This window comes from Neofelis nebulosa, chromosome 3 (genome assembly GCF_028018385.1).
Source record: "Neofelis nebulosa isolate mNeoNeb1 chromosome 3, mNeoNeb1.pri, whole genome shotgun sequence".
Classification (NCBI taxonomy): domain Eukaryota; kingdom Metazoa; phylum Chordata; class Mammalia; order Carnivora; family Felidae; genus Neofelis; species Neofelis nebulosa.
Window position 1 is genome coordinate 167,020,862 of NC_080784.1, and position 18,286 is coordinate 167,039,147.

General features: G+C 39.2%; 1 protein-coding gene and 1 non-coding gene across 11 annotated transcripts in view; one reads left to right on the forward strand and one right to left on the reverse strand.

The window, feature by feature from the left end:
• Positions 1-18,286, forward strand: part of CORIN (corin, serine peptidase) — a 261,992-nt gene that overhangs the window by 105,605 nt on the left and 138,101 nt on the right. The window lies entirely within an intron of this gene.
• Positions 5,556-5,662, reverse strand: LOC131508149 (U6 spliceosomal RNA). Its single transcript, XR_009259860.1, has one exon. It is a non-coding gene; the product is annotated as a U6 spliceosomal RNA (small nuclear RNA).

Below are 18,286 nucleotides of genomic sequence, written 5' to 3' on the forward strand. Positions count from 1 at the left end.
GATATTCCCAGCTGTTCTTATTCCAAGTGTCAGCATTCATTTTCTTTCTTTCTTTCTTTCTTTCTTTCTTTCTTTCTTTCTTAACTCCCTAATTCAGGCTTTACATTGCCAAAAAGATCTGCTTTCATTAGCTGCTTATCCTTCAGTAGAGCTTGAACATTCTGACTATTAATTCTTGGGCTTGGTCCTCAGTTTTCTAGACTCTCCAGCTACGGTGTTGTAAGAGCCTCTTTCTAAGCTACTGCAGAGGCTTTTTGGCTTTCACACATGAGTTACAATTATCTGTAGCTTTGAGTTATTGTTTTCTAGGTCATTGATGCTTAGCAGTAAGACATCCAGTTCACTGTCCTTATAGTTACTTTTTTTTTCACTTCTCAAACCCCATTCAGTGCATTCCTTTGCATAGGTACATTATTCCAATTCGCCTCTGATGAGGGTTTTAACAATTGGGCTGCCTGATTGTGTCGGGGAATGTCTGCCCTAACTACCAGGAATGACAACACTTTCACAGCAGTGAGTAATCCAGATCAATAACCCTATGTTACAACATGCTCTCTTGGATCACTCCTGAGACTGTCACAAACAAGTTGAGTTTTTCAGAAGCAGTCATTGAGATGGAGTTTGTTGTACAGGATATTCATTAGGCATCAGCACTTGTGTAAAGGAGGGAGAGTAAACAGGATTGAGCAGAAGAAGAAATTGAAATTTGATCCAGGCCCATCAAAGTTTCTTGCTAAATCCATGCGAAGCTCTGGAGTATATATGATCTGAGAAAGGTGTTCCATATTAGGCCCAAATAGCTGGTTCTTTACATCCCCATCTCAGTCATTGATGTGGTCCTTTCTGGGTAGGGTGTACCTTTGGGTGAGGCAGCTCTCTGCGGTTGGAGCAAAATCTGAAGGAGATAAAGACTGTTGGCTGACAGTTGGGGCAACAAGACCTTTCTTGAGGGCTAGACACATAGTGGAACAGATCACCTGGATCCAACAGAGACTGACTGACTTTGCTGTTTTAATAAGGCTCCATCTACCTACCTCTGGTTTGTCCTAAGTCTGAGGGTGCACTTCGCCTGTGGTCCCAAATGAGAAACTGGGTTTTTACTGTGTTCTGTTCCTCCTTGGGCAATCCCAAATTCTATTTTTCCCTTCTCAGAACAATAAGATTGCTGGAATTTCCATTTTATGTTGCAGAGGTCTTTAGCCTCTTGCTCTTTGTGGAAAATGAAAGGGGAAAATCCTTCCAAGTGATAGGCCTACTTGTCTCTGTCTCCTTTCTCACCACATACATGGCCCCTTAATACCTCATCCCTTTGGCAGTATCCAAACTCTAACTTTTGTCTCTCTATACCTGTGGGAATGCCAAGATCTCTACCGGTTTCTCTGCCTCTTTGCAGAGGTTCTATGTCCAGATTCTCAGTTTATAGCACCATGCCAATAACTGGAAAGTTCCATAAGGGGAAAATATATCCACAGAATGTACACTCTTTGTTCTACAGTTATTTTCTCTCCAGGATCTTGGCCACTCACGTCCTAACAGTCTCGAGAGCTATAAGATGCCTTGACACAGATGTTTCTTCTGTTTTATCTGGCTTTTCTAGCTTTACTTGATGAGGGCATAGACCTGCTGGAAGTTACTACACTGAAGCCAGGAGTAGAAGTTTGTTTTATTTTATTTTTTTTAACACAATGTTTAGTAGAGGTCTGATGTTAAGCTGGGTTTCCATCCAAAAGACGGTATATAGCAATAAACCATAAGAATGATAAGTGAGTGTATCTGAAAGAGAAGTCCCTCACATCTTATCTTGTTTAGCTACATTTGCCCCTGTTTTGATAAGAACACTTTATTAGTTGTCTTTATTAGAAGTCATTTGGAAAATATAGCCCATTGGTACAGGATTTAAGAATCCATAGAGAAAATTTAAGAATCAAAACATCATCAGTATTCCTTAATGCTAATGGTTAAAACGTTTCTTGAACATCAAAGTAAGATTATCAATATTATTTAATAGCTCAGACTGAAATGCCACTGAATATAGATAGGTTCTCCAGATATCAGAAAATATAAGTTTTCTAATCTCAAAAAGTACCTTGGAAGTTTGATGAAGCATTTATATCCAAAAACATATGTTTAAAGAGACAGAAATTTCCTACGAGGATCTGAGATCCTCTGCTTGTCATAGTCTTTTTGGAATTCTTCTTGTAATATTTTCTCTGCGTAGAATTAGTTCTCTGAAAATAAAAAAGTGTTTGATGCAATATTTTCCTAGAATTTAAAATAATTGTTCTGTCTCGTGCTTAATGGATAAATAGGATGTAGCAATTCTAGATATGTTCATGATACATGTCCTAGGGAGAGAGCTACTGCTAGCTATGATCTTTGTGTGTGCCTAAGAACATAATTTCTAGCATACACACACATGGTTACTAAATATGTGTTCACGTACTAAGAATATGAATGCCAACTAGAAAAGTCTTTGTTATATAATATAGTCTTAATCATATAAGGGTTTATGCTATAAGGCCACTTGTAAATACAACTAATGAAGTCCTTTTCTCATTTTTTCATTTATTTGACAAATACCAGTTGAGTACCTGCTCTGTTTTGAGCATCATCCAGGGAATCTGAAAAAATAAAAGTAATCACAATAATCATAATATTAGTTTATACCCATTTAGTGCAGGAGTTCTCAACCAAGAGTCACTTTGTAGCCCCACTGAGGAACATTTGGCAATTTCTGTAGACATTTTGGTTGTTACAGCTCTACATACAGAAAGGAGTTGGTACCAGCATCTAGTGAGTAGCGACCAGGTATGCTGTGTAACCTCCTACGATGCACAAACAGCTCATCACAACAAAAGAACTATGTGGCCCCAAATACCAAAAGGGCTGCTTTTGAGAAGCCTTGGTTTAATGTTTTATGTTTTGCAAAGTATTTAATAATATCAATGATAATAATTTCCATGCTTCCTACTTTTAAGGAGTATTAAGCCTAATCTGGTCCGCCCTTATGTGAGGACCAATGTAAGAAGAGTATGAGTGACTACATTTATACATGCTGTCACACAGAAACTACAAAGGGACACAGGTTAAATGTCAGTGGAGTAGAGGGGAGCCAACTGCATAAAGGAATTCTGAGTATCCGAAAAAGAGAAGGATCCCACCTGCAAAGATGAAGAGAAAAGCTATTCTGTGGGCATTCAGTCCTGTGAATTTGTGTTGGGCATCAGGCTCCTATTCAACCCATGAAATGAAGGGTCATTAAAAGTTAATTACCATTTTAGTCTTCTCTTTCCCACTTGTGAATAATTTGCCCCAAGAAAATAGTAATTTCCCCGCCTTACGTTATGGACCCCGTTCTCCTTTCCAGAATGCCTTCATAGCTGTTAGCTCACTTGCTTCCAGAGTAGATCTCTGAGGTATTATCATCTTCATTTAATTAATTAGGAAACAAAGGGTCAGGGAAATCATTTCAAGGTTATTTTAAATCTAGCCCCCCCCCCCCCCGGCCCTATTATCTGCCCAGTAGTCCACCATCGTGGGACGATCCCAAGATTCAATTATTAATCCTTGAGCACTACCCTCTGTTACAGCCCCCTACTCACAGGAGCTTTCTGAGTGTCTTTTCAGACTGAATTGAACCTAAACCCATGACTTGTAACAGCTGCTTTTCCCAAGGCACAGCTCTGTGAATTTCATTCTTATTTTAGCATCCTTCAGTCAACACTCTGAAGATATTTTGTTGTCATATAGAAGGATACACGGTTGTCTCGTCCTTTCTGTCTTTTAGCGATGCTACATCCTGTAAAGTAAGTCATGTGCTAAATGACAACACTGTGGGAAGTGTTCTTCAGAGGTTTCAAAATAAACACTTGTGTGTGTTTCCGTAGTTGAGTTGTGAGAACTCAGGGGCTAAAGGTCAAGGCCCATCAATCATTCTGAGCTTTCTGACTAATCCTTTACTCTACCTTCTCTGTGATCACATATGAAAAGGCTTTTTTAAATGGTATTTCTGTAGGTCTAGAGAAATCTCCCGGCCATGAAAGAACTTCAGCTATTTATTTTTTTCCTTGCGCTTTTCCTTTTCCTCATATCTTATTTGCGTTTTTTAGCTCTGGTCCCTGAGAGCAACCATTTCAGCCCAGTAGCAGCAAAAGGGTAGTTTTGGGATCTTGGTAAAACTTACACTCTGAATTTCTCCTGTTGACTTGTGGATTCATCTGGGATAAATAATGCAATATTATTTCTCTGAGGTAATTAGTGTCAGTGTTTTGCCAGAGACACTGGCAAAAGTTTGATTATAGATAGCATCATGAAGTTACTAAGAGCTAGCCAGGAACTTTTCATTACAATGAATAGTCAAATAAAATGGGGTTTTCTTAGAACTTCAAATTTTCCTACATTTACAGTTTTAAATTATTCAAATTTAAACTAAGGAAACATTTTCTTTCCTTCATATGTAGATGTTTCATTTATTTATTTATTTATTTATTTATTTTGTAAATAATAGGATTTTTTTAATGTTTATTTATTTATTTATTTATTTAAATATATGAAGTTTATTGTCACATTGGTTTCCATACAACACCCAGTGCTCATCCCAAAAGGTGCCCTCCTCAATACTCATCACCCACCCTCCCCTCCTTCCCACCCCCCTTCAACCCTCAGTTTGTTCTCAGTTTTTAAGAGTCTCTTATGCTTTGGCTCTCTCCCACTCTAACCTCTTTCTTTTTTTTTTTTCCTTCCCCTCCCCCATGGGTTTCTGTTAAGTTTCTCAGGATCCACATAAGAGTGAAAACATATGGTATCTGTCTTTCTCTGTATGGCTTATTTCACTTAGCATCACACTCCCCAGTTCCATTCACGTTGCTACAAAGGGCCATACTGCATTCTTTCTCATTGCCACGTAGTACTCCATTGTGTATATAAACCACAATTTCTTTATCCATTCATCAGTTGATGGACATGTAGGCTCTTTCCATAATTTGGCTATTGTTGAGAGTGCTGCTATAAACATTGGGGTACAAATGCCCCTATGCATCAGTACTCCTGTATCCCTTGGATAAATTCCTAGCAGTGCTATTGCTTGGTCATAGGGTAGGTCTATTTTTAATTTTTTGAGGAACCTCCACACTGTTTTCCAGAGTGGCTGCACCAATTTGCATTCCCACCAACAGTGCAAGAGGGTTCCCGTTTCTCCACATCCTTTCCAGCATCTATAGTCTCCTGATTTGTTCATTTTGGCCACTGTGACTGGCATGAGGTGGTATCTGAGTGTGGTTTTGATTTGTATTTCCCTGATGAGGAGCGACGTTGAGCATCTTTTCATGTGCCTCTTGGCCATCCGGATGTCTTCTTTAGAGAAGTGTCTATTCATGTTTTCTGCCCATTTCTTCACTGGGTTGTTTTTCGGGTGTGGAGTTTGGTGAGCTCTTTATAGATTTTGGATACTAGCCCTTTGTCCGATATGTCATTTGCAAATATCTTTTCCCATTCCATTGGTTGCCTTTTCGTTTTGTTGGTTGTTTCCTTTGCTGTGCAGAAGCTTTTTATCTTCAAAAAATATGGAACGCTTCACGAATTTGCATGTCATTCTTGTACAGGGGCCATGCTAATCTTCTCTGTATCGTTCCAATTTTAGTATATGTGCTGCTGAAGCAAGCACTAGATGTTTCTTTTAAAGGCACCAAACTTAGGTCTGAAGAATGATGTTCAAGCCCTGACTATTCTACTTACGAATGGTGTGGGCTTGAGAAAGTTTCTTAAATTCTTTTATCCCCTCTTTTCTCACCATTGATTTTTAAGTTTATTTACTTATTTTGAGAGAGAGAGAAAGAGCATAGAAAGAGCAGAGAGAGAGAGAGAGAGAGAGAGAGAGAATCCCAAGCAGGCTGTGCACCATCAGCACAGAGCCCGACATGGGGCTTGAACTCACAAATGGTGAGACCATGACCTGAGCTGAAACCAGGAGTTGGATGCTCAACTGACTGAGCCACCCAGGTGCCCCTCCTCCCTTTTTAATAGGAATACTTATTATTATACACCTGGGTGGTATAACTGTTTTATGGGCAAAAAGAGAGAATGTATCTGAAAGAATTCTGCCAACCATAACACACTATGCAAATATGAATGCTTCAATTAAACAGATATTTAGAAGTATATTCTGTATGCCAGGCAGTTTACCAGGAACTGGAAAAGGAAAGATTACCTGCACACTTTTAAAAAAGCTTATAGACCAGTGGGGAAATAGAATCTAAGCACAGAAGCAGAGCCTGAGACAAGAGTTGGAGCATAAATGGTGTATTTGAGAGAGGCATGGGACAGTGAGGGAGGGTAGATGTGATTTAGGGAAGGGAAGATGGCCAACAAAAGTAAATTATTAAACCAGCTACCATAGTGGGCAACTGGAGAGCTTAATCTCTTGGGAAAATCTGGGCAATAGTGTACAACATATGGCTCAGAATTATCCCACTAGAGGAGTGAGGTGGCTGGAATGTGCACTTACTTGTTTTAGCTTTGGAAACTGATAGTATCTACTATAAGTATTATGTCTGGTAATGGCAGAGACAAGGGATAGTGGGGGAGGATGTATACAATTTGCCTGTGCCCTGCAAAAAGCCTGGGAAGGCTTTTGTCCCATTGACTTCTCCATTTGTAGCACTCTCTTTGCCTTTGATTTCTAGACCAGTGCTCTGTTTGATCTGTTTCCCACCACACAGGCCACTCTCTGAACTCTTTCCTTTTCTTCTACAGACTCCTTACGTTTTGGCATTTAACAGATTCTACTCTCAACCTTCTTTCCTTAACATTCTGTATGTTTCCTGTAGGAAATCTCTTGCTTGTGGCCATGTAAGTACTGATGACTCTTAAATCTATATTTCACCCCAAATTTTATTCTACTTCCCCAAGCTTCATACTCATATTCCAATGTCCTCACTTCCATTTCTCAAACAAAGCTACTTTTCTCCAGGTCTCCAGGGATTTTCATCCATGTTGCTAAATCCCATGGAAAGTTCTCACTTCTCTTCTGACTTGACCTCCTGCAGCATTTGCCACATTTAATTGCTCCCTCCTCCCTGATAATCTCTCTTCCCTTGGATTCCAGGGAGAAGCCACTCATTTTCAGCCTCCTCTGATGTGTCTCCTCATTTCTATCACCTCTAAACATTGGAGTGCCCTACAGCTTAGTCTTTGGATCTTTCCTGTTTTAGTGATCTGATTCAGGCTGTGGCTTCATGCACAAACTACCAATGTGAGTCTCAAGCCTGAATCTTCTCTGAACTTTGGGACTGCATGCATATTTAGGACTCTCTCTCATTCTCTCTCTCTCTCTCTCTCTCTCTTACACACACACACACACACACACACACACACACTGCCTTCTATTTATTTCCACTTGAGTGTCTGAAAGGCATGTTAAACATAACACGTACATAACTGATCTGATGTTGCCCCCACACCTGCTCCTCTCCCAACTTCCCCCATCTTAATAAATAACAATTTTTCTATTCCAGTTGCTCCAGCCAAAAATTTTAGGTCGTCCTTGACCCTATTCTCTCTCTCTCATACCATAGCTGATCTATCAGCAAATTCCATTGGCTCTGTTGTCAAAATATATACATAATCCAACCAGTGCTCACCACCTCCATAACCACCACTTGACCCAAGCCACTTCAACTTGTCCCTGGACTATCCTTCCAACTCCTTATTAGTTCTTTGCTTCCTTCCTTTGCTCCTGTTTGCTATTTTCCACACAGAAACGAAATGTTCTTTTTTGCTACTTAAATGTTCACCTCTCTACTCTCCAAGGTTTCTAAAGGTTTCCCATCTCATTCAATTTAAGAGCCACCATCCTTACAACCTTCAGGGCCACCCATCAGTATTGCATTGCACAACTCCAGGGGAGCACCAGTCACACAGAATTCAATACAACCAGTGCTTCTCAGAGCAACATACATCCGGCCCTACATTATCTGCCTGTCTTACCCCCCCGACGCCTCCCTTAATACTTCCCTTTTTGCTTCTTAGGTTCTGGCTATTCTGTTCTATCTGCCTGCCATGCTGTTCCCCCAGATATCTCCTCTCCGTTCTTTTAAACACTTGTCTGTAAGACCGTTAGGGTGAGTAGCCAAAGACAAGGTACGAAAGAGAAGCTATACCAGTAACAGCTATTATTATCCTTGTTATTGGGGTAGTGAGAGACTCAAGGACATGGAAGAATTCTTTTTTTTTTTTTTTTAACGTTTATTTTTGAGACAGAGAGAGACACAGCATGAACGGGGGAGGGGCAGAGAGAGAGGGAGACACAGAATCGGAAGCAGGCTCCAGGCTCTGAGCCATCAGCCCAGAGCCTGACGCGGGGCTCGAACTCGCGGACTGCGAGATCGTGACCTGAGCTGAAGTCGGACGCTCAACCGACTGAGCCACCCAGGCGCCCCAAGAATTCTTAATAAAATTCATGATCAACTTGAATTTCATTCTGCTATGAATTGAACCTTGAAGGTTTTTGTTTTTGTTTTTGTTTTTTTAATTATTTAAAGTCCCTAACAACTTCTTTCTATCTATTGAACTGTAAGAAATGCTCATCTGGTGGGTTCCCACTGTTTTTCTGTGAGAACCACAGTCTTGTTTTGATTTCTCTATGCCACATACCCAGCCAGAAGAAGCAGTGCCAAACAAAATAGATTTCTCACTGAGCCTAAATACTACCTGTTCTCTTTGGGCTCAGTAATTTTTGTTTATAGATCATTTGAGATTAGGTTTCTATTCTCTGTCAAACACTGCTTTGCTTGAGGCAGCACAGTGGTTCCTCAAACAGAAATAAGGAGGTGCCTGCCCTCACTTGCATTTCGTTCTTCTTCCTCTCTCTACAAGTTGGTCTCACGGCTTAGAGGTTGATGACTCAGAAGCCCAAGAGCACAGACTGAGCCCTGTATTATTTTGTTCAGTGGCTCAAGACCAAGGGCATCCACATTTTGTTCAGTATCGTGCCTCACAATCAGAAATCGCCATCTGTGGACTTACAGATTATGATCAAATACAGAAATGTTTAGCTACAAAGGAAAGGTCTGATGTTTTCAACATATATAAGTACATACCTCTAAGCGTTTCTGGTCAGTAATCACTTTGAGCACTGCAACAAGAATGCCCCTCTGTCACACCCTGAACCATTCAAAACATCCTTTCTTTTAATTCTAAATTCAGCTTTATATCCCCCAAGGGTGGTCAATTTAATCATAACAGAACCAGGTAGCTGAAAGAAATTGCTGGGATTTTTTTTTTTCCCTTCACATGATTGAAATATTAGCTTAGTTTTAAGTTTTGTATTTGTCTTCAAAAGTTCCCAAGAAGGGATACCTGTTTATGTCTTTTGGGTGGATATAGTTTCTTAAGCTCAATCAGTTCTCCTTGAAATTGAACTAGAATGATGTAGTAATTGCCTAGTAACTCAGCCATCCAAGTGTCTGAACTCTAGGCCGCCCGCTGAAACTAATGTGTGGTTCGGGATCGGCACATCAAAATCTGTGAATCTCTTTTGAAATTGCAATTTCATTATGCCAAATAGCACTGCCATCTTTATAACCTCAATTCCATTGAGCTCAGCAGTTGGGAAGTAATCGCAGTCTCCCTTTTCATCTGTTCAATCTGTATGTTTATTTTGTGTCTGAAGCCCTGCACCCATTGAAACAAAATGAGCTAAATTCTTTTTTGTTTAATGTTTATTTATTTTTGAGGGAGAGACAGAGACAGAGTGTGAATGGGGGAGGGGCAGAGAGAGAGGGAGACACAGAATCCCAAGCAGACTCCAGGCTCTGAGCTGTCAGCACAGAGCCCGACATGGGGCTCGAACCCACAAACCCTGATATCTGACCTGAGCCGAAGTTGGACATTTAAACCGACTGAGCCAACCAGGCACCCCATGAGCTAAATTTTAATTGAGGAGGCAGTGTAAGACAGTGTTTTAAAGCTGTGGTCTTCTAAATATTTTTGCCTGTGGAACCCTGAAAGGATTTTGAAAAACGATACACCCCTTGCACAATTTGAAGTTACTGTCTAAAAATTTTAAATCATGAATGTAGTTGGCAAAGAGTGTAATTTAAAAGATATCACAATAATTGACATTTTACAATGAAACCATTATATTACTTTTTTAAATGTGTCCAAAGGAATTTAAATACCTTAGTGAGGGGGGTTTCACCAACCATTCAAAAATTACAAGCTCTTCTTTTCACAGTCAATGGACATTACATTGATTCTCTTTCTCCCTGAACTCTTATTTCTATTTTCCTTCTACAGAATTTCATTCTAGTGTAATCTCTTTGAATGCTGTGAATTATTTTCTATCACACTACCATACATCTCTAGAACTAAACCCTGTATTACTTCAAAACATTTTCCCTCAGTCATGAGATTCCGAGTGTCAACAACTTCTTTTTTGATTAATTTATCATAAAAATTATGATTTAAATCTATTACAAGCTTTTGTAATTACTAAATGTGACATTTGCTGGAGGTTCATCTCTTTTTAAAAAAATGTTTATTTATTTATGTATTTTGAGAGAGAGAAAGCACGAGTGGGGTCAAGGCAGAGAGAGAGGGAGAGAGAGTCTCAGCAGTCTCCACACTTAGTGTGGAGTCTGACATGGGACTTGATCCCATGACTGTGAGACCCATGACCGGATCCCATGACCATGACCAAAATCAAGAGTCTGATGCTCAACTGACTGAGCCACACAGGTGCCCCTGGAGATTCCTCTCTTGATGTGTTAGAGGAATGGTTGGCTTTCTTTTAAAACTGGTTTGTGTACAGTGTAACAGAGTTTGTGATATATTCCGTTCCTGTATTTTTTCTTCTAGATGATTGTGCTTTAGAACTTATTCACATAATTAAGTACAGGGAATAGAAAGAATTTTATTAGAGTAATGGCATTCAGTTATTTGAACAACTTCCCAGTTTAATGTCAAAATCCACATTATAATAACCTATCATTAAAAATTATTTCTAATGATTAGATGACAACTTTATTAGATTCTCCTTCATTTTTGAAAGCACAGAGTTGGAAAGAACTGTACTTGCATCTGAATTTGTTATTCCATCAGTAGAGTCTTCATGATCTTAATTTCTTAGACCTTTACCAGGTTTTATCAAAGGTCAACGTATGGCTTTTTCACTTAGAGGCACTTTATTTAATCCTGTATACTCAGAAAGAATTTGGAAAACAGATGTATTGTTAATTTCAATGAATTATTATTTTGTTAAGTTTATTTATTTGGGGGGAGGGGAGGGGCAGAGAGAGGGGGTGGGAAAGAGAGAATCCCAGGCAGGCTTCACACTGTCAGTGCAAAGCCCCATGTGGGGCTTCAACTCAGAAACTACGAGATCATGACCTGAGCTGAAGTCAGACGCTTAACCCACTAAGCCACCTAGGCATCCCAATGACACAATATTTTTGATATGATGGGAGGTGGGTGGGGGATGGGCTAAATGGTGATGGGCATTAAGGAGGGCACTTGTTGGGATGAGCACTGGGTGTTATGTGTAAGTAATGAATCAATGGGTTGTACCCCTGAAACCAATACTACACTGTATGTTAACTAAATTGAATTTAAATCAATCAATCAATCAATAACTTATCATATTATTGTGTGCTTTAAATATATGTTTTAAAACTTTGGAGCCATTGATTTGATTCCTTCAGTTTATAGAGAATTTACCTTACTGGTAAAGTCACTTTCCAATGTTAAGTCAATTGGCCAAATTAGAGTTACTTTTTGACAGAAAGAGGCTGACTTTATTTTTCAGTTTATTTTTTTTCTTCAACGTTTTTTTTTTTTTTTTTTTTTTTTTATTTATTTTTGGGACAGAGAGAGACAGAGCATGAACAGGGGAGGGGCAGAGAGAGAGGGAGACACAGAATCGGAAACAGGCTCCAGGCTCCGAGCCATCAGCCCAGAGCCTGACGCGGGGCTCGAACTCACGGACCGCGAGATCGTGACCTGGCTGAAGTCGGACGCTTAACCGACTGCGCCACCCAGGCGCCCCTATTTTTCAGTTTATATTAGTGTGTTGATATGTGTTCCCATAATAAGAATCTTTCTGTTATTTATTTCTTTTACTTATTAAGTTATACAATATTCACTTTCCCCCCCTTGTGTATAGTTCTATGAGTTTTAACACAGGCATAGATTTGTATAACCACCAACGCAATCAGGATAAAACAGTTCCATCCCCCAAATATATCCTCATATTATTCTTTGTAGTGAAATCTACATTCCCACCTCAAACCTCTGGAAACCAATGATCTGCTCTCCAAACCTACAGTCATGCTTTTCCCACAATAGAATACTATGCTTCATTATCTTTTGAGACTGACTTCTTTCACTTAGCATAATACCTTTAAGATTCATCCATGTTGTTACATGTATCAATTTTTTTCATTTTACTTTTTAATAGTATTTCATTTTATGGATGTACCCCAATCTGCTTATTCACTCATTTGTTGAAAGTCATTTTTTATTTCCAGTTTTTGGTAGTTATGAAAATTATTGCTAAACATTTGATTATAGGATTTGTAAGCAAATTTCTCTAGAATAAATACCTAGATTGGAAAATGTATGTGTTGCTTTTTCAGAAACTGCCAAACTGTTTTCCAGAATGGCTATGTTATTTGGCTTTCCTTCAACAATATATATGAGTTCAAGTTGCTTCACAAGCTCATCAGTATTTGGTATTGCCGGGTTGAATTGTGTTGTTGTTTTGTGTTAGTCATTCCAATAAGGGTGTAGCGGTATCTCATTGCAGTTTTAATTTGCATTTGCCTAATGACTAATGATAAGCATCTTTTAACATGTTTGCTGTCAGTATATCTACTTTGGTGAAGTGTCTGTTCATATCTTTTGCCCATTTTTTCCCTTACATTGTGTGATTTCTTATTTGAGATTCCTTTATGTATTCTGGTGCAAGTCCTTTGTGAAATATGTGATTTGGAAATAGTTTCTCCCAGTCCGTAACTTGTCTTGTTATTTTCTTCACATTGGCTTTCACAGAGCAAATGTTTTTAATTTTGATGACGTCTAATTTATTAATTTTGCCTTGCATGGAACATACTTTGGTGTCCTATAAGAACTCTTTGCCTTATTCACACACACAGATTTTCTCCATAATGTCTTCCAAGACTTTTTTAGTTTTCATTTTACTATGATTTATAGTGAGTTAATTTTTGCATAATGTGTGAAGTATAGGTCAAGTAGTATTTTTTTCTTTTTGCACATGGATGTCCAATTTTCTAGGACCATTTGCTGAAAAGATTGAATTGCTTTTGCAACTTTGTTAAAAAGTAACTGACCAGGGGCGCCTGGGTGGCGCAGTCGGTTAAGTGTCCGACTTCAGCCAGGTCACGATCTCGCGGTCCGTAAGTTCGAGCCCCGCGTCAGGCTCTGGGCTGATGGCTCGGAGCCTGGAGCCTGTTTCCGATTCTGTGTCTCCCTCTCTCTCTGCCCCTGCCCCGTTCATGCTTTGTCTCTCTCTGTCCCAAAAATAAATAAAAAACGTTGAAAAAAAAAATTAAAAAAAAAAAAAAAAAAAAAAAGTAACTGACCATATTCATGTAAGTCTATTTCTGGACTCTATTTTGTTCCATTGATCTTTGTGTCTATCCCCAAACCAAAAACACTCTGTCTTGATTATGACATCTTTATGTTGTCTTAACATATGGTAGTATGAGTTTTTCAACTGTGTTCTTGCTCCAAATTTATTTTTCTGTTCTAGTACTTTGCCTTTCTATATAAATTTTAAAATCAGCTTGTCAAAACTCCTTCAAAGATTTTGACTGGAATTATGTTAAAGCTCTAGATCAATTTAGGGAGATACCAGTATGATATCTTAACCATAATGAATCTTTCAAACAATGAACTCTGTTTATCTCTCCATTTATTAGGTCTGCCATGGTTCTTTTATCAGCATTTTATAATTTTCATTTATATATCTTGCACATATTTTGTTAGATGTTTTTACAGCTATTGTACAAGGTACTGTTTTCAGAATATTGGCTTCATACTGTTCATTGCTTATTATGGTAAACAGAATTCTGAGATGGTCTCCAAGATTCTAGTCTTCTGGTATATAATCTCCTTATTTTTTTTTTTTAATTTTTTTTTTTCAACGTTTTTTATTTTATTTTTGGGAGAGAGACAGAGCATGAACGGGGGAGGGGCAGAGAGAGAGGGAGACACAGAATCGGAAACAGGCTCCAGGCTCCGAGCCATCAGCCCAGAGCCTGACGCGGGGCTCGAACTCACGGACCGCGAGATCGTGACCTGGCTGAAGTCGGACGCTTAACCGACTGCGCCACCCAGGCGCCCCAATAATCTCCTTATTTTTGAATGTGGGTATGAAATCTGAGTATAATGAGATGGTCACTCCTGTGATTAGTTATGTTATGTGCCACAGTTGACTTCAAGAAAGGTAGGATATTTTTGGCAGGGCTGACATAATCAGATAATTCCTTAAACTGAATCTCTCCTCCTGGTTTCCTGAAGAGTTGTCATGAAAGATGTAGAATTCTATCAAATGTTTTCCCACATATGCTGGCATGATTATGTGGGGTTTTTTTTGTTTGTTAATGTGGAGTTTACATTTATTACTTTTTCAATGTACAACTAGTCTTGCATTACCAGAATAAACCCTATTTGTTTGAGTATTTTGTGTACATATATGATTTTCCTTGAGTTAGTCCTGTTTGGGTTGTGCTGAGCTCAAGTCTAAATTTATAGTCTTCACTGGATTTCAGAAGTTGAGTCATTAATTTTTAAATAATTTTTTGTACAAATCTCATTCTTCTTTCTTTCTTGGATTTTAATGACATCAGCATTAGACCTTTTTATAGTATCTAATAGGTCCCTGAAGTTATGGCCATTCTTTTCAATCGTTTTTCTCTCTATTGTTCAAGTTGGGCAATGCCTATTAATCTATATTCAAGCTCACTGATTCTTTTCATTGTCATCGTCATTCTTCCATTCAGTAGCCTTTTAAAAAAATTATCATATGTTTTAATTCTAAAATTTCCATTTGATTCTTATAACTGCTGTTTCTCTACTGAGAACTTCTACCCTTCCATTCATTTCAAATTTGTTGACCCTTACTTCATGGAGCATGGGTGTAATAGCTGCTGCAACGGCCTGTCAAATAATTCCAGTATCTAGGTCTTCTCACAAATTGTGTCTACTGATTATCTTTTCACCTGGGGGTTGCTGAAAGTGTCCTGCTTCTTGGTATGTCAACTAATTTTGGATTACATCCTGGGTGTTTTGAATATATTATGAAATTCTGGGTCCTGTTAAAAATCTCTGGATAATGTTAATTTTTGTGCATTTGTTTTTCTTCATAGTCAACTGAGCCAGTTGGGTTTAGGTCACAAGTCCCAATATACTTTCTGTGGTCTTTAGTTCCAATGTGTCTGCTTACTTTTCAAAGATTTTGTGGTGTTATTTGGATCCTCCACACATATTCGCCTCCCAGTGACTATTGGGCCATGGAATACATTGTAGTTCAGTTCTCAAAGACTTGGTATTCTGTTTCAAGTCATTTTCATGCATGTATCTCTGGGGGGCTAAGTCCAGGACTCAATACACAATTCTATGGGATTTTCTCCTCAAGCTCTCTTCTCTCTGTGATCTCTCCAAACTCTCTGACTCCCAGGGACTCTTCTTCCTGGTCCTTTGTGTCCACAAAGCTGTAGGTTCAGCATCTTTCACTGTCATATCCTCCTCCAGGGCAAACAGGCAGCCCAGCCCATAGCTGCTCCCATTGTTGTGTGAGTACAGCTCCAGAACTAAGACCTCCCTCTAGAGGAGAGTCAAGAGAGAAAACAGTTTGGAGGATTGCCTCCCCACTCTTTGTTTTGCAGGATTCCTCCCTCCCATCCCTCTGACCAGGGAGAGAGTTTCTCCTGGCCATGCCTGTAGCTCAGTTCTATGATTTTGCTGCCCAGACTCTATGTTGGGAAATATGGGTGAAAAAGGAAAACGCCAGAAAACTCACTTCCTAATTAGTCTTTTTCTTTTTTTCAATGAATGAGGTACAATTGACATAACATTGTGTTAGTTTCAGGTGTACAATATAATGATTTGATATTTGTATTACTCTTTTTTAAGTCTTAATATCCCTTCCCAAGCTGCCTGCTATTCTTAACTTTTCAGATCCCATAGATAGTTGCTTTATGCGTTTTGTTTGTGATTTTTAGTTATAACCAAAGGAGGAGATAAGATGAAATATTCTTATGCCATCTTAACTGGAACTGGTAGCTTCTAACCTCATTTGCACTTTTAATTTTAGTGCATATATTTAGGAGGACAGTCCGTCAGACAAAACCCAATGGCTGGACTCAAGTTTGTTGCTGTAATGACATGAGTTCCCTGTCCTTCTGTGTTTCTTGTCAGTGCTCTTTTGACTTTGCCCTTCAAGGGGTTTCCCTGGGAACAATATATTATCTGACATTTGGGGAATGAGGATGCACGATAGCTAAACTGAAGGTATTTTGAAATGTCTACATGTTTGGAATTTCAGATATTTTGCACCTCACGATGAGGCATTGGAGCAGGTTTGGAATGGATAAGAGACATGTCTTTATTTTGTCAATTAAAAAAAAAGAGACTTCATGAGATGGGGAAGGGAAAACTGACAACTCCAGCCTTGGACAGGTAGGGCAATTAAGTAGGGCAGTTATAAAAAAGAGGGCATTGAAGAATGTGGACACTGAGTCCTTTAAAACTATTTCTACCTGTGTGTAGCCTTGGAAGATCTTTGCTTATGCCCAGGGCTACTGTGGAATCCTTCAGACTTGTCTTTGATCCCGGTTCTATTTCTTTAGTGATACAGTTGAAAACGGGCACATACCGTGTCAAAATGAATCACACGTGACAGAAACTCATAGGCACGTACACAAGTGATTACATTAATACATGGGATAAATATTAAGAACAAAAAAATGCTGACTAGCTGTGAGGACGGAGAGCTACATGTTAGAGGCTGGTGGCGCTAGTCCGTGCAAGCGGTACTTTGGCTAGAGATTTGTACAAGGGAAGATCAATGACTTTTAGTTTAAGTTCCTCTCTGGTGAATGTGGGTAAGGCAATTACAGAACTGAAAAAAAAATGCAGAAGAAACAGTAGAGGAACTTTTTAATCCAAATAATAGTTTCAACAATAGTATAATAATAATAACACTTGCTGAACATTTGTTATATACTAAATGCCATGCCAGGCGTTTAGAGATACTATCTTATTTACTGCTCACAGATGCACTGTGAGTATCATAGCAATTCTTCCCATTTGGGGCTATATATTGTGTCTCCCCAAAAATTCGTAGGTTGGAACCTGAACTCCCAAAGGAATGGTATTAGGATATAGAGCCTTTGGGAGGTAATTAGGTTTCCATGAGGGTAGAGTCCCATGATGGGATAAGAAAAGAGACTGGAGCTTGCTCTCTGTGGTATATATCAAGGAAGGCCATGTGAGGACATAACCAGGAAGAGAGCCCTCACCAAGAACTAGACCATGCTAGCACCCCGACTTTAGACTTCCAGCCTCCAGAACTGTGAGAAATGAATGTTTTGTTTTACCACCCAGTCTATGGTATTGTTGCTACAGCCAAAACTGACTGAGACACTTCTCCTTTTGTAAATGAGAGGACAGATACTTAGATTCTCTCATTTGCTCAAGGTTATCGAGGTAGGACGACGCAAGCTGTGATTTGAACCCATTTGAACCTGGGCCGGGCAGAGCTCACAGATTTAGTATATCACTGTTGTAAACGAAACACACACATTTTAAAAGGAGGAAAGAAGATTTCTGTGTATATTTAACTTAATGACCTTCAAAATTAGCTCCAAATGGTGATTTCTGTGTACAAAGACTACTTATTTAAAAATCATTTGGGGCGCCTGGGTGGCTCAGTCGGTTAAGCGTCCGACTTCAGCCAGGTCACGATCTCATGGTCCATGAGTTCGAGCCCCGCGTCAGGCTCTGGGCTGATGGCTCAGAGCCTGGAGCCTGTTTCCGATTCTGTGTCTCCCTCTCTCTCTGTCCCTCCCCCGTTCATGCTCTGTCTCTCTCTGTCCCAAAAATAAATAAACGTTGAAAAAAAAAATTAAAAAAAAAAAATCATTTGCTGGAAGCACTTAATTAGAATGGATTAAAGATTAGAACTATGGCATTAGGCCCACAAAGGAAGGGAGGGGTTTATTCCATACAAAAAGTTCCTGTTGCATAAGGAAATTTCTATGTCTATGTA